Source organism: Canis lupus, chromosome 12, assembly GCF_003254725.2.
Source record: "Canis lupus dingo isolate Sandy chromosome 12, ASM325472v2, whole genome shotgun sequence".
In the NCBI taxonomy this organism is placed as follows: Eukaryota; Metazoa; Chordata; class Mammalia; order Carnivora; family Canidae; genus Canis; species Canis lupus.
In genome coordinates, this window is record NC_064254.1 from 14,141,451 (window position 1) to 14,164,464 (window position 23,014).

The following is a 23,014-nucleotide window of genomic DNA, read 5'->3' on the forward strand; positions in this document are numbered from 1 at the left end:
CCAGATTCTCTGCTGGCCACAGTTCCCAGCCTCAAGGGGGATTCCAGAAAGGTCAATAGGTGACATTCTGGGGCAGATGGGTCTTTCAGGGTAGGCAGGCCTTGTCCCTCCGTCACAGACTAGCTCTGCCCTCCCAGGTTGGGCCCTGGCTCAAGGAAAGGGCCTCCAAGATCAGCTAAATATATGGGACTTTGGGCTCATGAGTCAACTTGAGTCTAGCTGGGAGGAAAGTTGACCAGGAATCACAGAACTCCGAAGGTGAGCTGGGGCAAGTTTTTGTGGGAGAAATTGGAATGAAGTTGGGGCAACCTTCCCACCTCTGTCTTCTCCCCAACTCAATCTGAAAGTACGTCAAATAATGTGGTTTCAGCTCCGTTTAGCGTCTTTCAACCTGAAAGTCAAAGTTTCTCTCCAAAGGAGGGAAACCTGCATGAATTGAAACTGAAATTAGTTAATGCGAAGCCCTGTGAACTGAAACTGTCAAATTTCACACAGCTCCGGTTTATCTTTCTCTTTTCCCAGCCACCCCCACACCCCCACACATTCATTCAGGAAACAAGTCAGATTTAGATGTTTTCCAATTGCCAGGCTCACAAAAGCATCCACTCACCAAACTTATACTCTTGAATTATAATGGCAAAAAGCAGCAAGGAATTATGGTTGGTGTATTTACCACTGAGTTTGACACATTGGGCTAATTAAAAAGATTATTCCATTCATTATAGAAAGCCCATCTCCTAGAGGGCTGGGCAATTTCCCAGGGGACCTGGACTACTGGAAGGAATGGCAAGAAAATGTCTGCTTGCCTTCTTGTCCTCCCTCAATAGTCTCTTCCCTACTAGGGAAAGATGGAAACATCAGATTTACCTGAAGATGGCCCCCTCAGAGGTCTTCCCCTGATGCAACCGAAGGACGAGAGTTGTTGAGACAAGTAGGGCTTGTCTAACACTGGAAACTAGGGGTGACTATGGGATGATTTGGAGGTTTCATGAGAGGTTGCCTCCAGTATTTCTCTCCCGTAACCCTAAATGCCCACCATCAGGGTCCCAAAGGAATCATCAACTCTAGGAAGTAAATGCTCTGCTAATGATATGAGTGACTCGGCCTCCTCTGTCTGGGTTACTGAATAGGAAAGAATAATTTTCCTGGACAGAAGAGTGAGCCAGCTAGAAATTCCTTCGTTATCTGGGTGGGTTTCTTAAGCACTTTGTATTTTACTCGAGTCTTCGGTCAACTTAGGAAGGGGCCTAAAGTGAGGAAGGGAACCAAATGGAGTGAAAATTAATATTTAATGGTTTGTAAACACACTATTGTGTATGTCATCTCAATTCACTTTCTCGATATACGTTTACCAATGGTTGTTCTGAAACTCAGAGACAAACCCAAGGTCAACTGTTTAGGAAGTGGTTGAACTGGGATTCTCTGACTCCTTCATGATCTCAGTGCTTTTACTCTAAGGGAAGGGATTTTCAAGATTGCCTAGGATAATCTGCCCATTACACTGAAGACCAAGCTGAGGCTATATTGGTAAAACAAAACAACAACAACAAAAAGACCCTCACTTAAAATCACATAGCTAGTTTGGGCCAGAGAAAGGGAAGACCATGTTTCTTCTTTCCTAGACCACGATTCTTTCACCTACATGACACAATTGTAACAAGGAGACTCAAAAGGCCCTCTGCAAAGGCCAATTAAAAATATCAGAGTATGACTATGGGGTGGAAGGGAGAGTGATTTCTATTTTAGCCGTTATGAGGAGGAAATTATGTACATGAGCCTTTTAGCCACAAGTTTTCATTACAAGCAGAATATTTCTTTCTGTTGCAAACATGAATCCAGCATATTGAATGCTGGACTACTTTGCAAACAGATTCTCTATAGGGATGGATTAAAAATACCACAGTCCAGGTGATTCTAACATGTAGCCAGAAATGAGAACTACTGTAAAACTCAATAAAAGTCCTTTTACTAACTTCCTGGCTTTTGAATTCATACTAAGCTGAATAAAATCTTTTCAAATTAATTTAGTTATCATCCTTTAGGCTGTGAGCTGAGATTCTGGCTCTGTCAGGTGTCATCTGCAGAATTTTGGTAGACTGGCCAGACTGCAGATGGGCGATATTTCTCCTTGGCTCTAACCCATGTTATCCTTAATGCAGGCATAATTCAGAGTGCATTACGGTGAGAGAAGGAATTCCACCACACAAGTCCTTCTGACCTCGAGATTATAAGATTTAACATGTGTGTATGTGTATTATGTCACACATCCACATATATTTGTACATAAAATAGAGATATCTGTATATTACCTAACTGAAGATTCTAGGTTTTTCTTCATTTCTTTTCGAGAGTCAATGATTTTGAAGAAATGTGACATTTTTTTTGGGGGGGGAGGTTTCTTGCCTCCCCCACTGCCCTGGTGAAAATCTTGCTTGGAACAATACGTCTTCTGTGAAACAGTCTCCACAGAAAGTTGTGGAAATAAATCTTCCCTCTCACCACTCAAACTGAAGTCAAACCGAGTAGAGCACAGAGGCTTTGGAAGGATTGACACTCAAAGGAAGAGGGAAAAGTGTCTTGAAAATGGAAGAGGTTGGGGGAGGGCCCAGCATAGAATTCCCTTCTGGCGACTGTTCTGTGGCACTGGGAGGGTGTGAGTTAGGCAAAAAAGAATATAAAGCCTTCCCTTAATAAATCTTCAGCTGTTACCTTTCATGTCCCTTTAGTGGAGAATCGTAACGGCATGAAAGGGGATGTGGGGCTCTACTTGTCTTAACTCTCTGCTTTATGGGTGAGAGAAAACCCACAGGTGAACCAGAGCCAGCCCCGTCATGTGGCTCCTGTTCCTTAAGTGGTCACAGGCCAGCTTGAGGCCTGGTGAGCCACCATGGTGGGCACAGCGGACCAGCAAGCAGGATTTCAGACGGGGGCGGTGGGGGGGTGTCTCTGAAAGCTCCTCACTTTCATTCTGATGAAGCCCCTTGTTCTCAACTGTTAGGGCCAGAAATCCAGTCAAAGAGCCGATGGGTTGATAGATGTCTCTTGTGAATTAAGATAAGTCTGTAAATAACATTTATTTTGTTTGATTAATTTAGACATCGCCTTCTCCATGGGATCTGACTTATCACCTTATTAAATTTCACCTGATTCCCCCACCCCCACCCCTACATGGTGCTTATACGCGGTGCAATGAATCGAAACCCTCTCTGTGTGACAGGCACTGTGCTGGGTGCTGTCACGGTGATTCCACTGAACCCTGAACACCTCCCCGTCGAGGCAGGTTCTATTCCTATCCCCACCTCATACACGAGGAAACCAAAGCTTAACAAATTTAATGGACTGCCAGAAGCTGTCTGAGCAGCTTGACGGGTCATTCCCCGGAAGGTCACCGGCCAAGACTCACAAGGCCGGCGGTGGCCTCCTCGCTCCCCATTCCCCTCCTTCTGTGGTGAAAGCCTGGGCTTCCAGAAACGTCTCTGAAGGAGAAGCCCTGTGGTCCGCAGTTCGTGAGGCACTTTCCGGCCTTGCTGTGGGTTCCTGCGACCTGACTTCCAAACAGAGGCATTTGCTAATTTCCTGAAGAAAGCTCCAGGAAGTCTTGTCCTCGGGTGAAAGCTGTTCGCAGTAGGTGAGAAAAAGGGAAGTTTTCAGACCACCACACACTTGGAGGTTTCATTTTCAGTGTTGTGTGGAGCTGACAAATAAACCTATCTGACTTGGCTCTCCTTCTCCTGCCCCGCCTCCTGCCTCTCCTCTTTTCCAGATTCATGCGAATGTTTTGGTTAACTTTATCCCCTCCTGTGTTATTGTTGTTGTACCACATATTAATGTGGTGCTTCTGTAGCCCAGAGGAGCACGGTTGAGTTACAGTAACAAGCTACGAGCTGAAGGAAAGTGCTGCAGTTTTTGGCTGGTCCAGTCCCAAATATACACCCGCACATCTGGACAAGAGATCATGTGACAGCTTGAAAAGCCAGAAACATATCCTGGCTACCATAAAAAATGGGTTCTGTTAAATTAAAAAGGCTTTAAATACTGGCTCAGCTGGTTTTGGGGGGGGGTGTCTTTATTTCTCTCTCTCTTTTTTTTTCATCGTTCTGGAATGTGTTTGTGAGATTTGTGATTGTCGAAGCTTTAATTTAATATCGTGAACCCATCATATGGTGAATTTGTTTGCAAGTTTTTCTGAGGTGCGGCCAACCCTTCTCTACTTTCCTCACTTTGGGCCTGGTTTGTCAATTTTTTGGGATCAAGGCTTCGTATTTTGGTAAGAAAACAAAAAACAAAAAACAAAACAAAACAAAAAAAGCACTCTAAAAAGAAGAAACTCTCCTCTTTCCCACTGGCCAACCCCTCCCTCAGATCCCCTCAGGAAAACCTTAACCTGCCCCCCGCCACCACCACCAAAGCCTGTCTCCTCTTACAATCTTTAAGAAAGATCCCGTAGGGTAGTAAGCTTTAAAATATTATTGGTAAAGAGAAATGTCATTGTTTCTCTCTGGATAGAATCCAGAACAGATTGAAAATAAAACATTTCTTGAGATGAACGGATGTTAAACACCAAAGTATGGTTAAGAATCTATCCTTGCAACTCAGAAAAAAATATATCTATTTTCTTTTTCTTACGCAAATAAAACATTCTTGTGTTGCCCGCTGGACATATCTTTCTCCCTGATTTACCAAGATTGCAGAAACCAGGATTAAACAAGACACCCATTCCAAAACCAAAAATCTGTTTTCTCAAACTATCCAAGAGAGAATGACTTTCGAAGTGAGCATGTGATTAAAAGACAAGATAGAAAAACTGTGCCTTGCTTCTCTTTAAAGAATAAACAGCCTATTAGGCAGAGTGCTTTCTCTTGGCATTTGTACTATCTGCTGCTGCTGATTTGTCTTTTCATTTGGAAAAAACTAATAGAAACAGTATTGGTAAAATGTCACCAGCTTTGGGTTTCCTAAAGTATGTGAAAACATTTTATTTTAACATATTCATAAGTTTGGCGCTTCTCTTCCCACCATGGACTGTCAGCTTCCTGGGAGCAAGGGCCTTGCCCATCTTGCTTGCTGCTCAGTCCTCGTTGGTCTCACCAATGCTGCTGCTCGGCGTGAGCTGTGTGCCTCTGTTTACCTCTCCAGAAGTACCCCTCCTTACCCTTCCCTACTCCATTCTGCACCCTGGAGCTGATTTGTGTGAACTGAGTCAATAGACTCTGTAATGGTTATGTGCCAACTGGCCTGGGCCAGGAGATGCCCAGATAGCTGGTAAAACATTATTTCTGGGAGTGTCTCTGGAAGTGTTTCTAAAAGTGGTTAACATTTGATTCGGTAGACTAGATAATGTGGGCACGCATCATCCTATCTGTTGGGGTAGGGCAGAGCCAAATGGAACAAAAAGGCCAAGGAACAGTGAATTCTTTCTTCTTGAGCTGGGACGTCCATCCCTTTCTGCCCTCAGACATCAGAGCTCCTGGTTCTCAGGCCTTTGGACTCCAGACAGCACCAGCAGCCCCTAGTTCACAGGCCTGACCCCACTAGCTGTCCTGGTTTTCCAGCTTGCAGATGGCAGACTGTGGGACTTCTCAACTCTATAACCACATGAGCCAATTCCTATAATACCTCTCCTCACAGTTCTACTTCTTTGGAGAACCCTGACATACCCGGGCTCCCTGTTCCTCTGGCTTCCCTTTGGATACAGCCAATGGAGACACCAAGGTACATCAGCAGAGAGGCTGGCTGAGTCCCTGGCCTGTAGCTGGAGCCTGTCAGACCTAGGGATGGTAATGGCTCCCCTTCTTCTAGTCCCAGGGCATTTCACTAGCCTTTGTAATAGTTTCTTCATTACACTCATAAAATGACCCATTTGAGATTATCTGTTTCCACTGCTTTCTAGATCTTGCTGGCATCCTAACAAACCTGGGATTTATTGAATGAACAAATGGAATGAGATTTTACCATAATGAGCCATGCTTCTGGATTGTTGCAACAAGCAGGTTCCAGAACAATTTTATTTCATATGCCATTCCTTAGAAATGGAGTAGACATCATGAGTTCAAGGCTCCAAGGATGTGCTGGAGTTGTTTTGCCCCACTAAAAATCCACAATCTGCTCCTGCCCTATCCTTACTTGGTTTCTTTTGTGATCGGTGATATGAACAAAAACAAAGTGGTTTGTTGCATTCAGAAAGCTCCATTATTGAATCATCTATTGTTCATCCATTAATTAACTTATTTATTCATCATTCAATAGAAATTTAAAAAGCATCCGTATGCATCCAGGGATGGCAATTTTAATTTCCTCTTGCATGCCACCTGGATGATTCATAGAGCATGGCATTGCAGAGAATTCTGGAGCCGTCTGGGATCAGCGGGAAAATGTGCCAGATCAACCAGTAATGTCTGCCATAGACAGAGAAGTAGAAGCACATGTGATCAGTATTCACATGACTAGTATTTACCATTCCTGTGTTAGATGCCACTGAGTGAGCAAAAAACCCAAAATAAATCCTCATTACAAGATGATTGTTGCCTTCAGCTTTGCTCCTTCATGTTAAAATTGCACGCCTGCTCAAGAGCTTCTGATACACAATAACTACTAACCCTCAGACACACCCAGATGCTTTACTTTGTTTTACAAAGGAATCATTGACCTGCCAGTGCCCATTTTCCTTATTTACATTCCAGACAAAACACAAATTAAATATAAAGTTCTTCAATCTACTTTCCTGAAATGTAAATGACAGGCTGCAATGACAAGACAGTCCCCTACTTTAATTGAGATGAAGATTTGCTAACTGGTTTTTATCACTTTAAGGTAATTTGTCACAACCATCACTCCGGAGTCAATGGCATCTTTTCCAGAAAATTCTTCTCTCCAGACCAGTCTTCCTGGATTTTCTTAGTAATTAAGAGAACACACATAAGGAACTTGCTGTCTTCATCCTTTCATTCTTGATTACAGTGAATTTTGGTTTTATAGTCAGTTCAACCAGTAAGGCAACGGATTTGACATGCAGATTTCCTTGAATGGAGCTTCCCATATTCCATGACCCCCTTGGGGTCAAATTTTCTGACAGCTCTGTTTGGTACCTAATCCTCTTTCCTGAATCCTGTTTCTTTGCTACTACCTAGCTCTGGAATCCTGGGCAAATTACTTACCCTCTCTGGGCCTTCATCGTACAAGAGGGGATTACATAACAAAAGCTAATATTTATTGAGCACGTACTTTGTGCCAGTCTATACACTAAATGCACTTTACTACATGTGTATACATTTAATACTAAATTAGTATGCTAAATATGTAATAAATGGTTTTTCCTAGGGATCAGCAAACACTTTCTGTAAAGCAAATATTTTCAGCTTTAGAGAACATATTCTCCATTGCAGCTACTTACTTCTGCCACTGTACTGTGAAAAGAGCCATAGTCAGTGTGTAAATAAATGGCTGTGCTCTAATAAAACTTCATGTATAAAAACAATCAGTGGGCTCAGTCTGGCCCACAGACTATAGCTTGCCACCCCTGCTTTATATGGATTTCCCTAATTAATTTGTGTAACAATCGTATGGGGTAGGTGCTAAATAACTAGATTAAGTCACTTTTCTTAGGTTGCCAAGATAGAAGAGCCAGGCTTCAAATTCAGTCTAATGGCCCTGTTTCTAAGTCAGCCTCTGAGTTGCTAAAGGCACTAAACATTGACCCACTTGTCCTTGCAGAGGGTCTCAGCCTGAGTCCTACTAATTTGCTCCTGTCCCTTTTTCCCTCAAAAAGTCCACGGTTCGCAAGCATCCATTTCCTCTGAATTCACCGTCTGTCCTCAGCACTGAGTTTGGCATCAACCCCAGCAAGTCCTAAATCCTCTTACATTCTGAGAATTAAGTCCTCTGCCAGACTGGGGTTTCTCTCAGTCTACATACAATTGTAATGAAATCACCAGATGAAACCAAAGAGTTCACAATGCCTGTTCCATAAATATGTTGACGATCCTGTGGTTTTGAGTTTGAACCTTCAGTTCCATTGTTAACTTGCCATGTGACGCTGGGCATATCAAAATCTCTTGGTTCCTTATCTATTAATGATGATTAAAAAAAAAAAAAAAAGCAGCCCCACAGCCCATTGTTGCGAGGACTTGCCAGTAAAAGCATCACACAGCCATGGTGAAACAGAGTACAGGGATGCCAAGCCTTCCTTTTTCATTTCCTTGTTTTGAGGAGTGGCTATAAAAGTATCTTACTGTCAGTTAATGGTGTATGCTGGTGTCTGGTGGCCCTCTATCCTGGGCAGGTGAGTGGAAAGCCACAGTGAGGCTTCATTTCAAGCTCTAGGTGTAGAGCCTCATGTGAGAGGTAGAAGTTACCACTTCCAAACTTCTGTCCTTGTCATCTGTGCTGGATAAAACTCCAGGAGGTGTTGGACCTGTGGATCCACCCATTTGTTGGGCCAATATTTATCGTGTGCCTGGGGAGTGGGCCTAGGGAGTGTGGTGGTGAACAGTACACACTAGGTCTCCCATATTGTAGCTAGAGCCACAGGCACTCAACAGCTCCTCACACAACACCCAAGGTGGTAACGACACAGTGATAAGCGCTGTGAAGCAAGCAAGTGCCATGAGACCTTCTGAGGAAGAAGGACCCCACATCGGGATGAGGAGGGTCCAAGGAAATCCTGCCTAGAATGTGCCTTTACTTCCCTGCATCTACCACCCCTGGCTGTGTAAAGGACCTGAGGACAGAAGCAGCTGAGTGCTCTAAAGAAGTGAGACCAGAGTGTTAGGGGTCTTGGGGCTATGAGTTGAGGCCAGAGAGCAAGGCAGAGGCCAGATCAGGTGGTGCCTTGTAGGTGATGGGAGTACTGATTTTTTTCTAGCATATAAAAAGAAACTATTAAGAGGTAATAAACAGAGGGTAACAGGATCATGGATGGGCCAAGAAAATATGGGCTTGAAAGGGTACTGATTGAGTTTAAAGCTTTGGAGGTAAATTTGGCCCCAAGCAGCTTTCTCAACCTTCTCTCCCACATCTCTTTATATTTACATTTCACTTATATAAATGAAATATTTACACTTCATTTATATTATATTTTACTTATATAAAATTATTTATATATTTACTTTATATTATATTTGTATCTCAACCCTTCTCTCTAACGGACAGGTCTTCTCTAGGTCCCTTTATGCCCCACTCCATGGCCACACCTCTGGCAATAACCTACTCCCATAGAAAAGTGATCTCATTTCCTTGGTGCTTGTCTAGGGCCTGCCTTCCTTCAGAACCAGCTCTTACCTCTTTCATGAGTCCTTCTTGGGTAGTCCTTCATCACATTACAAGATGTAGTCAGGCACTACAGACAAACTAGAAGGGGATAGGTAAAGTCTTCCCAATCTCTCACTTCAATAGTTTCCCCTAAAGTTCTTTCCAAAAGCCACAGCTCTGGTTTTCTCTCACCAACAAATTATGTGGGGGTAACTAGGTGGCTCAGTAGTTGAGCATCTGCCTTCGGCTCAGGTTGTGATCCCGGGATCCCGGGATTGAGTCCTGTATCCGGCTCCCCTCAGGGAGCCTGCTTCTCTCTCTGCCTATGTCTCTGCCTCTCTCTGTGTGTGTGTCTCTCATGAATAAATTTAAAAAATGTTTTTTAAAAAGGAAATTATCTGCAGGCCATTAAATACCACCCTTGCTCATCCCTCAAGGTGGACCTCAGAATCGCTCTTCACATGAAACCTCCCTGGCTACTCCCATGGGAAGGGACTTTGATCCATCCCTCCTCTAAAGTACCAGCTATTTACTGATTATTGTTAAGAAGGCAGAATGAAACAAAACAAAGAACCTTTTCTGTATAACCATCATGTTCCCTAAGTCAAAGATTTTTTTTAAGTATGAGGATTGTACCTTGTGACTCTTCCTATATTCTTCAGTGACACAGCATCCTGTAGATATTCAATAAATCATGTTTCTTGGTACTTCTGAGTCTGAGGTCACACGATCATTTGTATGCCTGGCTTCGTGGGAGACAAGAGGCTTCTAACCTTGTCCCTTGAAGTCTTTTTCCCATACTGTCATCAGAGTGATCAACCTAAAACTTCCTTCTGTGTCATTCCTCTTCTTTGAGCCATCAGCCTCTCTCCTCATTGGCCACCTAATAAAATCTGAACTCCTTAGAACAGTACCTTCCTGAATCTCTAGCTGTGTTGTAGTTTTTTGTTTGTGTGTGTGTGTGTTTGTGTTAGTTTTTACTACTGCTGTATAATGAATTACCATGACCTCAGCAACTTAAAACAATTCATTTATTATCTCCCACTTTCTGTGTGTCGGGAAAGTGGCATGCCTTAGTTTGGTGCTTTGCATCAGAGTCTAAACCAAGCTGCCATCAAGCTCTCAGCTGTGGCTGGGGTCTTATTGGAGGCTCAACTCAGGAAGAATTCACTTCCAAGTTCACTCTGATTGTTAGCAGAATTTATTTACTTGCGGTTGCAGGCCAGAGGTCTCCCTTAGCTACTAGAAGCCTCCTACGGTTTCTTGTCACATGGACTTCCACTTACTTCATGGCAACTTGTTTTCTCACTGCTGACAAGGGAAGGAGGGACTCCTTGCAAGTCTTCTAGGAGTCTTACATAATGGAATAGAATACTACCAACCCTTTTGCCATATTTTATAGGTTAGAGGTCAGTCATAGGACATTTCCATTCACAAAGAAAGAGGATTATACTAGGTTATGAACACCAGAGAGTGAGGATCTAGGACCTGTCAGCCACAGGCTGTGTCTCCTTTCACTGCTTCTGGAAAGTGAACTCTAGGAATACCAGATGTTTCTACTTCTATAAACATACCATGTCTTTTACATCTCTAGGAATTTACATATGCATTTGTATCTGACTGAAATGTCCTCCCCTACTTCATCGCCTCCAGTAATTCTTCCCCAATATCTTTTACCCTAGAAAATTTTAACCAAACCCTTCTCTGCGATACTTCTGCTCTCTGGGATCATATCCATGGTCATGCTCATTACTTGTTTATCTCTGTACAATATAGTAGACTATAGAATATAGTATAGATACTCTATGATATCTACAGTATTAGATTGTCATTTTTGAGATTGGGGAGTATATGTCCTTCATTTATCCATCTCCAGCGTATATAGCTAATATTTGATTGATAAACCTGGAGAATGTGTGAAAGGTGGCCTCTTTAATGGAAAATGGTCATGGATTGAAAATGGAGGTCTGCAACCTCCTTGTTCTCATGCTCCCTAAATAAATTTTGAAAAGTTATTTACCCTTTCACATGTTTTTGAGTGGGTATCTATAACTGATCAGTTGTTATTACATTATGCTGCTATAACAAACATACCCCATATCTTTGTGGCTTACAGTAACAGGGCTCTCTGCCTGGCTTACCTGATAGTTGGGTGTAAGTTGTTTATAGCTCTGTTCCATAAGTCTTCTTCTTTCCAGGATCCAGGCTGAAGCAAGACTTATTGTTTGGGACCTGATATTCTCGAGACAGAAGGAAAAAAAAGCGTTTCGGTAGAACCACGTGATGACTTTTAAAACTTCTGTACTGCTCCGGCACACGTCCCTTCTGCTAGCATTCTATGGACCAAAGCAGGTCATATAGCCATGCGTGACCCAAGTATATTCCTCTTATGAGAATAAGGCAATGAGTAGTTAATTTGAAGCAAAAATCTAATCTATCACTGCATCTAACAATTTTTATTCACAGGCCAGGCTTAATAGTTGGCAAATGTTATGAAGTTTGGCATATTGTATGTGTGCTTTAAATATGTATTTCCCCCTTGGCAAAGGTGGTTCACATGTTCAAATAAATCAGTCAGATCAACTTTGTTTTTGTTAGAAAAAATTGACTTAAAATTTCAGTTCAAATACACTTGTTGATATGTTCCTATGGGAACTGTTCATTTCTAATTCATATATAGGTAGATAGTCACACAGATAAAGTCACAGAGCCTTGTCAACAGTTGGTTTCCTGACAGAAATAAGTTTCTGCCCCTTTAGTAATTCTCACTAAAGTCTTCTCTGCTTTATTGTCAATCAGTTCCTTTTAGAACAATGCATGATTGAACTGTCTCTCTTATTCAGCATCCCAAGGGTTTTTACTCACCAAGGTATGGTCCAAAGCAAGATTTGGATGGGCAAGAAATATACCATATTTTGTCAGATAGGCAACTGTGAAATAGTAGCGTGGAGGTGCTTGGTTACAGAGTGTTTATGGTTGCTGACGATCTGGAGAATGATTCTCTCAAATATTCTTGTCTATGTACTCCTCCCACCCCCAGAAGTCTTTGGGCTCCAAGGAGCACAGACACACACCTCATTTAAAGGTTATTTCTGTAAGATATGGAATGCTCTAGGTAGAGGTGAAAGGGAGAAGAAATGGAAGAATCTTGATGAAAAAAAGAACCAGAAAGAAGAAAGTAGAATCACAGGCTTGAAGCATATAGAAAAACTGTGAAAGTTGAGAAATAAAGGCTTTCCCTTGCTGAAGCTGGCCAGTGAGATGTAACAAGTCTTCCTTCCTGGAGAGGAGGAGACACCAGTGATGGGGGTTGGGGAAGGAGAGAGAACTTGAGGGCTCGTCCCAGAGTGAGGGGTGAGCATAGAGGAAAGAGTCCTGGACACCAGCCCACGGAGGATGATTGTGTTGGTGCCAGTTTGAGGAAACATCACGTACGTGGTTTCTCTAGCTGATTTTAGAGGAAGTTTTAGAAATCATTGATTTCATCTGCTCGTCACTAGCATGATTAATACATGTTTCAGGACACACACACACGCGCGCGCACACACACACACACACACACTCTTATTAATGAAGCCCGTATGCCTTGTACAAGAAACAGATCACAAAGCTCTGGAAATACTTTTCTAGGACATTTCCTGTCCCTGCCCCCAATCCACTCCATCACCCACCACCCACTGCCTCTTTTCCTTCATTTCTTCACCTTTTATTCTTTCTTCTCCTTTCTTTGTTCTTTGCTCCTTTCCTGTCCTTTCCTTTTATTCCCATACTCATCCCCAAAGGCTCTACCCTGCCCCAATTTTTTGGTCAGCAACTGATTATGAAGGAAATGAACATACTCTTCACCTTGCCTTAGAAAAGCTAGGAAGATGTTAGCTTGGGAAAAGCATCTTTGTTGGGAAAATGAATCAAAGTAATAAGGCATCACTGAAAGTCTCTAGCCAGGTACAATGTGGCACAGCACCAAAAGGCTTTCTCAGGAGCCTTAATCAAATCTATATTAATTATTTAAAAATATGTGTGTGGATGGCACTGTAGGATGCCAGAGGGGGAAAGGAATTTAGGGACCATCTAAATCAAAATGCTCATTTTACACAAGAGGAAACTGAGGCCAGAGAGGAGAAACGATTTGTCCAAAGTTACATAGGACTAGCGATTATCTACCTCATAATCCGTTATATTATGGAAAACATGGGGACCCATGAGTTAAAAATCCAGAGGAAATCTGTTAATGTGCACATATATGTACATAGCAGTTATAGTTAAGTATTGCAGACAAGATGTGCACACTTTTAAATCTCCTTTTTGTTGGGGTTTTAACTGAGTATAGTCAGCTCCTACATATTTAAGAATGGGATACCTATGGTAACTGAGTAACTTGTTTGCCCACTTGTAACCATGTGGCTAGATCAGACAGTGATAAATATCTGAGTAGACTTTTTAATGTTCTGAGTCATGTATTTCTGACTGGGGTCTTCAGCAAAATATGCCTGATATTAGGATTAGCCAAAATGATCTGTTCCCCTAGGAAGCATTTGGCTGGGAATTAGGAGATCTGGGTTCTAATCAAACTCTTCACTGTTTTTTTTTTTGTTTGTTTGTTTGTTTGTTTGTTTGTTTGTTTTATGGCTTTGGGAGGTACCCATCCCCTCTTTGGAACTTGATTTTGGCATCTGCAAAGTGTGAATAATACCTCATCAATGGTGAGAAGTTAATGAAATGTGGAGCATAAAGCACATGATGAATGATTGAATGCTGCAACAACGTAAGGGACTTTAATTTGTATTACTTCCTTCTCTTGCCATGCAGAACTGCAGGTCTTTTTTTTTTTTTTGTAGGTGAGAGATGTCCTCATACATACTCTCTAGTGGCACTTCCATCTCTCCCCTGTATCTTCCTTTTAGAGAGGCTTTTCTGAGTATCCCCTTGTCATCTGAAGTACTACTCAATCCCTTTCCCTGGCTCACTCTCAACCCACTTTGCCAGTTCAACTTTTACCTTTAGCACTTGTCACCCCCTGGCATATTATAAAGTCTTCGCTTTCTTTCTCCTCTATGCGAGTGGAAGATCCATGAGGGTAGGGACTTTGGCAGTTTAGCTGTCTGCCTTTTTCCCAGGACCTAGAACAAATAGTGCCTGGCTCGTAGTTCATGTTGAATAAGCACTTGGTGATGGGTGAATAAACACGAGACCTCCTGAACGAATGTGATGCAGGTGTATGTAGTAGGAGATGCAGTTGCCGTAGGAAGAAGAAGAGGTGACTCAGGGGTGGTGGTGATAGCTTGGCTGATCCACATATTCAGATTTTGTGGTCTGAATGGATGGTTTGAATGTCCAGAGATAGAGAGCCGAGCAGTTTTATCAGAATTTTACCTCTAAATGTCCAGTGATAGAAAAGACCAGTACGGTTGAGTGTTGGTAGCTCACCAGAGTAAGATGTGCTCCTGTTGGCATCCATCTAGAGATCTGGGTCAAGCTAAGATGGTGGGGAGGAGCAGTTCATTTTTAAAACACTTGCAATGACAGGAGAGATGAGACCATGAGGAGAGGGTCAAGGACAGGGTGGGAAGGGGGTAGGTTGTTTTGTGGCACTTAGAGACTCTTCACATCTTCAGGTGTGAGAGCCAGCCTCTGCTAGATGCAAGTCATGGTCTGAGACCAACTGTTTGCCCAAACTTGGAAATCTGTGGGTGATGGACTGTACATGGGAAAGTTACAGAAGCTTCTGGAAGCTTCTGGTTTTGTGAACCAAGTACCAGAATTCACCTACAAAGAACATTTGGAACACTGAAAGGAAGTACACTTGGTTCTTCCTCTCAATTAGTGTTAAGGGCAGAGATCTCTAGGTGACCTTGCACTGAATTCACTTTCAAGGTGCTGGGCTGATAAAACCAGCCGTTGCCAAGAGTCAGCTCGAAGATCTTGACCTCTGTGGTAGTACACAAGGCTGCATTGTATTGTATCATGTCACATTTTGTATATGTACACACACATCTTCAGTGTGTGTAGGGAAAAGGCCGCAGACAGAAAGAGGCGGGAAGGGAGAGGGTGGGGATGTCCTAGATGTCCCAGTGAGCAGTGTGGACTGTGGGCAAGGAGCTAGCCTCGTGCTAGCCTCTCCTTATTCTGGATTCACAGCACACTGAGGCCTCTGCAGTGCTCTGCCATCCGACTCAAGGCCCTGCTGGAAATGGTCTGAGCAGCACTTACGAGAAATGAAAGAAAATAGTTAAACACAGCTAATCCCCACCTCCCTCCCAGGTGGCCGTGCCTGTGGAATGCCCGATCCCCAGAAACCCACTCTGCTAGCTGACACAGGTTGTGGGTCTGCACGTTTCCCCCGACCATGTGCAGTCCACAGACACAGGTCTGCCTGTCAGCAATTCCGAGTCATTTTCTTTTCCATTCTGGTTTCGGGGCTAGGCCTCTGGAGGCCCTAGGCATATCCATGAGGGGCTGCCCTGGGGGGCCTAGGGGATGCTGAACTGTGGGGGTCAGCTGGGCTTTGCCTGGTCTGCTCTCTCCTAAGGAAACAGATGACTCTTCTGGGGTGTGTCTGAGTTTGGCAGTTGTGGAGGGGGAGACAGAGGAGCCTCATCCCTGGTACTCTCTAGGGCCTGGAAAGAGTGTGGAAGAGCCATCCACCCTCCCCATGATCTCATTCCCACCTCCCCACTCTCCTTTAGTCAACAGCAGGATTTGGAGAAGCTCTTTCGGTGTGGCTGTGGGATCCCTGACCTCTACACAGTCCTCCTGCCTTAGAGCAATGGGCTCCATATTGGGATCTTTTAACTTTTCTGTGAAGATCTGGGGAAGCTGCTTTTCTCCTCAGGATGCTTCCTCCTGCCAGCCAAGTCATGTTCCGTTGAGGTCATGGGAGATGGATTATTTTACACAGGCATTTGCAAATGACGGCTCAAACTTGAATCTACAAGTAGGTGTTGATGGCAGAAACTTCCAAGCATCTGTTTCCATCCCTTTGGCACCCCCACCCCCAGCATCTGCTCCACACCTTTTTGGGCTTGCAGAAACTTTCTGTTCTCCTTTGACTTTGTCTTCTCTGGCATTCAGTAGGAGCTCTGACACGTGGAACCCAGAGCTGGGGCGGGGGGTGGGGGAGCCGGGATATTCGAGGTACTGGGGGTTGTCTGCCTAGGAAGACAGTGAGTTCAAGGCTCAAGGCTGAGTGGCATTTGAAGTAGCGCACGGTACCAAAATTCACCCACCAACTGCCAACGCAGATGGGAAGGACCACACACCACTGTTTCCTTTTGTAAGACACCCCCCCTCACCCCCCACCTCATGTTAGGGTCAACGTTGTGCTCTCTCCAAGGGAGTTTTTCTTGGCACAATCATGAATTTGTCTCTGTTTTTGACGTAAGTCACAGAACAATTGTTCACAAAGACAGCGAAAGGAAAATGGAGTGATCATAACCAAATCCTCTATCTACTCTTTCATTTCCCACACCTCTGAAGAGGTTTAGATAGGATCGTGGCTTCTTCCCCGCCCCCCAGGATTGTAGCCTGCCCCCCCTCCCCTAAATTCCTTTAGACATTGTGTTATTAGATAGGAGAATTTTCAGAATAGCCCACAATAAGGGTTGGATAACTGCGCTATGCTTTACTCTGACCTTATTTCCCCTTCAGACAACTGTTAACTTGGACGAGGATCCCTCAACCTCCAAAGGGGCTGAAACTGTGAATGTAAAGAGCACCACAGCTTCTCTCCTTTCCTTACCCAAATTGGTGGTCAGTTATTTCACTGAATTTGTACCCATTTCTAAAAATCTTCTAAGTCTAGTGCATACAAAACCATATAAAGATAACATTAATTCTAAACAACAACATATATAAAAATCAGATCCTGGTATCTTCCTCAAAAGCCTCCAGAGCCTCCTGGCTACCTGCAGGATGAAGCCCAAAGAATTAGCCAAGACGCTAAGTGCAGTTGCATAGGTTGTATACTGCACAATGCTGAGGGGCACTGTATTCTTTGCAACCATACTAAGGCTCAGCAATAAGCAAAGCATTCAAAGCTCTTCACAGTACATTTTCAAGCAGCTCATCTAATTTTATGTTTCCTAAGCCTATAGGTACACCTTTAACTTTAGCCAGTCTGGTCTTATTGCCTTTAAATACATCTTGGAATTCTACATCTTGGCCTTTACATACACTCTTCCCTGAGCATGAGGAGCATGGGTTCCTCATTTCCACCCAGCTGCATCTTCCCAGTGCTTTAAAACCTACCTTAAGTTTCACCTTTTCTGCCCACCTGCAAGCCATTGCTATTGCTTCTGAGTTTCTAAAGTACCTGTTGTCAGGAGGCCTCTTGAGACACGTTGCACACAGAATTTTGGTTTCCTTCTCAGGAATTCTCTATCTCCAACTAGATTATGAGCATTTGAAGACAGAGCCCATGTTAACATTTCCTGGATTTCCTACAGCACCAGACACAGTGCCTGACATACAAAGTGTGCTCAAGAGATTGTTGATCTACTGGCTGGTTGGTTCAAGTTGCTTTGGGAAGAATCCACGCACCCTCTCTCTCACCCCCTTGTTATTTTATTCCAGTTCCTGGAATTTCATAATAACAGAGATGGTTCCAGAAAGCTGATACAGGCCATTTCCTCCAAATAAACCCATGTTTTCATATGACAAGCTGCGGAACTCTCTATAAAAGGAACCCTCTGTTTGGGTCCCCATCAAACACATGCCAGATAATAATGATAACAAAACAATGTCCATTTATTTAGTGCTTACCGACTATCTGCACATGGGCTAAAGACTTTACATACATTATCTTACTTAATCCTCAGCAAACCATGGGGTAGAGACTCATGTTTTCCCAGCTTTATAGATGAATAAACAAAGGCTCAAAAAGGTGAAGCAGTTTGTCTTAAGTGACAGAGCTACTTAGTGGTGGCCCTAGGATTTGAACCCAGTCCTTCCTTAACCACTGGGCTGGTACACAAGATTTCCCAGGTCAGGTTTACAGCACTTTTGCAGGGCATCCCGGTTGTAAGGCACTCTGTGTTCAGAGCTGACCTTAATGTGGCCACAGGCCCCCATGCTCATAGCGTGTCTGCCAGAAACTAGTTAATAGGCCTTATCTTTAAGCTATTGGACTAAGTCCCTTCCTGTTCTAAGAATTTATGAAGCTACAAAAAAGCAAAGACACGGCCCTTGCTCTCAGGAATTTACAATCTTGTTGGGGAGGGAAGATAGAAACCTTTAGTAGAGGAAGAGTTAGCTAAGTAGAATTAGTCCCACCCAGGTGAGTGGTGGAGATCGGCGGGTTCAAGCACATCAGAGGGTCAGAGGGGCCAGCACTCTATCTCGGCAAGCAGAGTGTTCTAGGCAAGCAGAGTGAGCTCGGATCTGCCATCAGAAGGATGCCTTTTCTTAAAGGACAATGAGCTTGACCTTCTCAACAAGGCCCGCAGACGCCTTGCCAGAGGAGTGAGTGGTGCATATCACAACCCCAGGATGTTTATCGGCCAGGCCATTTTGACCCTTCAACAAGATGTTTCTTGAGCAAATTTTTTGGAATTTTGGTGGGCTCTGACCTGCAGTTTTCACTTCCAAAATAACTTGACTTTTCTAAAGTGGTAATTTCATTTTCATGATAATACTAAACTGAAGCCACATGATCTCTAATTGGAAGCAGGTCTTGGGCCGCAGTGTTGCCAAGAAGCAGTAAGAAACATGCTTATTCTACTACTTTGCTTGAGGCACTCAGCATTTTTGAATGCCTGGGCAGAAATATAGTTTTTTAAATAAAGCCAATCCCTGAGAGAGGAGGGGGCAAAAGGAGGAGAAAGAAAGGCGGGGATGGGGGTGGTTAGAAATGGAAGAATAGGGAACGTTTGGGTTTTTTTTCCCCCTTTCTCCTTCTTTCTAACTTTTTTTTTAAAATTAAAAGGAGGGAAAAATCATACTTTTTTTTTTTTTGTATTTAAATTCTCCCGTGTGTGTCTGCCATCTTCTGGGTATTAGTGAAATCGGGGTGTGTTCTGCTGTCTCTTGAGGTGAGGGCTGGGGCATCGGGGACATTCTTTGGACTTTCGAGGTTGCTGTTGGGATTTCCTTCAAGCCAGCGAAGCGCAGAGCCCACTGCATGAGACACGCTGGGAATCATTCCTTCTTAAAAAAATTTTCTTTCCCACATCACACTTCACTTGTTTTATTAATTGCATCCTGATGAGAGATGCAGTAACTCTTCCTCCAGTGGCAGTTGGAGATTGTTTTAAGAAGTCTCTCTGGGGGGAGACAAGAAAGCAATCCCAGCTTTCCTGTGACAGAGCAGCAGAAAGTGTCCCAGGGAAGGCTCCAGAAAATACTGACATGAAGGAAATCTTTTAATGACGTTTTGAAAAAGAAGCAAAACAAACCCCTCTCCGAAAACAGAAATTATATAACGGATTAAATGCATATCGGAACTTTCTGACGGAAGCCAAAGCTGTTTTCTAAATACAGTTGGGAGCTTAGTAAATCACATGGTGTTTTCGGAGACTCTTCCTCTCCCTCTGCCCTCAGTTTCCTGCGAGGCAACATTTTAGACAGACTCGCTGCAGGGGGTGCCAGGGTCTGAGGCTGTGTCCCACCCCGCCTGGTTAATGCCCTCCCTGCGCCCCCTCTGGGCCGCAGCCCCGCAGCCGGGACACCTCCCTCCTTGTCTGCGCAGGCCCTCCCGCTGGCCCTGCCACTTTTGGCCTTGGCCCTTTCTGCCAGGGCTCCCCATTGCCTGGGCTGTGCCGGAAAAATCCCTGGCATGATTCTTACTCTCCCTTTCCTACTTTGCACACCATACTAACTGCAAGATATAAAAGGAAGAATGAGGAAGCAATAAAGGAAGGGCGAAATGAACGAAGGGGGAGAGAGAAAGTTCTAGATTTCAGCCCTAACTGGGGCCTGTAAAAAGCCACTGTGCCCTGAGTTGGCAAAGAGTAGCCCAGAACTTGGGTTGAAAGAGAAAGTCTCGTGGGGGAGACTATTTAGAAATGCAACCACAGTGCCCCAAGATAGATGTGACTCAGTGACTTCCCAAAACATGAATTTCAGATAAATATCACGTTACATCCTTCTTGTGCTTTTCAACTTGATTTTTCTAAGGTAGTCGTTGACATTTTTAATTGAAACCCCGCTGTTACACACCCACTCCAGTTTCCAGGGAAGGCGTGCAGGTGGTGAAGGTCCAGCAGGGATGTGTGCTTTCTCCTGACGTCCCCAGGGACCCCTAGGCCCTAAAGCCCGAAGAAGCCAGAACATCTGGTCCATTTCAGCAGTTTATTCGCAAGTTCAGCCTGTCATCTGGATGTTTTGTCTATGCAGTGCCAAACATCTGGGTTGACATTTTTTTAACCAGACTTACTAGATGTTTTGGCATTGTGTAGACAGGAACTCAATTTTTAAAGTTATTTCTCTACTCATCTGCGATTCTAACCAGTGCTCTGGTACAATGAAGGAGAGAGATACAAATGAAGACTTCCCCCAACCCTACTCCTATTGTTTTGCAATTTTAGAGGTCTCTATACCACTCTAAATCAGTGATCTGACAGCTTTACTTTTTTATTAGATGAACTTTTTTTTTTTAATTTTAGTGTTTTACTTTTTTATTTTCATAGATGAAATTGACCAAAATAATGTGATGTGTTCATCTTAACAGGATACAACCTTAGATGTTCTAAATTTATTTTAAGATAATTAAAATTCTACTGTCTTTAAGCAGCTTGAAAACATAGAGGCAAGAGCTTAAAAATAGAGAATTGAGTCTTGAAAATAATTTATGAGGATTAGGTTACCACTGGATTTTCATACTTATTTGAGTTAAGTTTGTGAGATCCTGGAAGGGAGATATGATTTTTAAAAATCTTTATCCTCAAACTGGTCACAGTTGTTGTTAGGGATGGCAGTGATGGTGATACAGGCAGATAGAATGTGAGTTTATATATTTTTTTCATTTATTTAAAGTTATTTTATGCTGTTTATCTTTCACTTGTATGTTCTAGACTGTAAGTAAATAAAAATGTGGTTTGTACCTTGAAAACTGGTGTTTCACAACACTCCTGAACTAGAGAGACCTTTCTCTGTCCTCAAAACAGTAGGAAAAGTTAATATCTTACGAATTTTTCTATGCTAAATGGCTTCAATTTTGGGGGATGGAGGACCTAACCATGAAGAAAGCCTTGTTCCAGTATTGGATATGTTTTTGCCATCAACTCTGTGTAAGCCTTGGTCAAATTCCTTCTCAGTTCATGAACTCTGGTGGAGACAGGGGGAGCAAAGAATAGCGTTGGTCAGGCTGGGAGATCTATGAGGTCAGGGCTCCACTTATGAAGTGAAAATTTCACAACAGTGTCTTATCTATGGATATTTGCTAGTTCTTCTTGTGAAGTGGACTGATGTCAGGAATGCCCCCATGTTGCCATCTTGAGCACTCTGCTACTCTTTTCAGAATCCTCAGGAAGTTGCTATACCCAGCAAAGCTGTCCTTCTGAAACAAAGGAGAGGTAAAGACTTTCCCAAATAATAAAAAACTGAAAGAACTGATCACCACTGAAGGAATAAGATCTGTCTTATAAGAAACACTGAAGAGCATTCTATAAGCTGAAATTAAAAGATGCCAGTTACCACTGTAAAAACATATGCATGTGTTAAACTCCAGCAAAGCTAACTATGTAGTCAGAGTCTGATTCTCTCCGATTTTAATGGTAGTATGTATATCACAACTCTAGTTTAAAAGTTTAAAAATTATATTAAAAAGGACTATAACTATAATAATTTGTTATTGGATGTGCAATATTGTAACATTAAAATCCTAAAATGGCAGAAGGGAGCAATAAAAAAATAAAGTATTCATATGCTTTTAAAGTTAAATTGTTATCAGCTTAAAATAAGATATTTTATGTAAACCTCATGATAACCACAAAGTCAAAACCTATAGTATATATATATAAAAGATTATGACATATATGTCAACAAATTGGACAACCTAGAAGAAATGGACAAAATCCTGGAAACATATAGCTTGTCAAGACTGAATTGTGAAGAGACAGAAAATCTGAACCAACCATTTACTAGGAAGAAACTGAATCAGGAATCAAAAACCTCCCAATAAACAAAAGTCCAGGATCAGATGGTTTCACTGGTATATTTTACCAAACAATTAAAGAAGAATTAATACCAATTTTTCTCAAACTATTCCAAAAAATAGAAGAGGAGGGAATACTTCCAAACCCATTTTACAAAGCCAGCATTACTCTGATACCAAAACCGGATAAGGACACTAATCAGAAAAGAAAATTACAGGCCAATATCGCTGATGAACATAGATGCAAAAATCCTCAACAAAATTAGCAAACCAAATTCAACAATGTATTAAAAGATATCATATACCATGAGCAAGTGGGATTCATTTCTCAGATATGATGATTCAATATCCACAAATCAATCATCATGATACAACACATTATAAAATTAAGATAATAATAAATCATCTCAATAGATGTGGAGAAAGCATTTGACAAATTTCAATATCCATTTATGATAAAAATCCTCAACAAAGGGAAGATAAAGAAAATACACCCTAACATAAGGCCACATATGGCAATCCCACTGCTAACATTATACTCAATAGTGAAAAAATTTTCTTTTAGGTGAAGAACAAACAATGATCTTTACTCTAGTCACTTTTATTCAACATAGTACTGGAAGTCCTACCCAGGGTAAGTAGACAAGAGAAAGAAGTAAAAAAGCATCCAGATCAGAA

At 42.7% G+C, this 23,014-nt stretch overlaps 1 long non-coding RNA gene across 5 annotated transcripts in view; it reads right to left on the reverse strand.

Annotated features, from left to right (window-relative positions):
* LOC112641676 (uncharacterized) overlaps positions 1 to 23,014 on the reverse strand; it is a 30,317-nt gene that overhangs the window by 4,365 nt on the left and 2,938 nt on the right. For all 5 annotated transcript variants that reach the window (XR_007401144.1, XR_003124759.3, XR_003124760.3 and 2 more), the window contains one exon: positions 11,388 to 11,478. This is a non-coding gene — a long non-coding RNA (uncharacterized LOC112641676). The remainder of the gene's footprint in view (positions 1 to 11,387; positions 11,479 to 23,014) is intronic.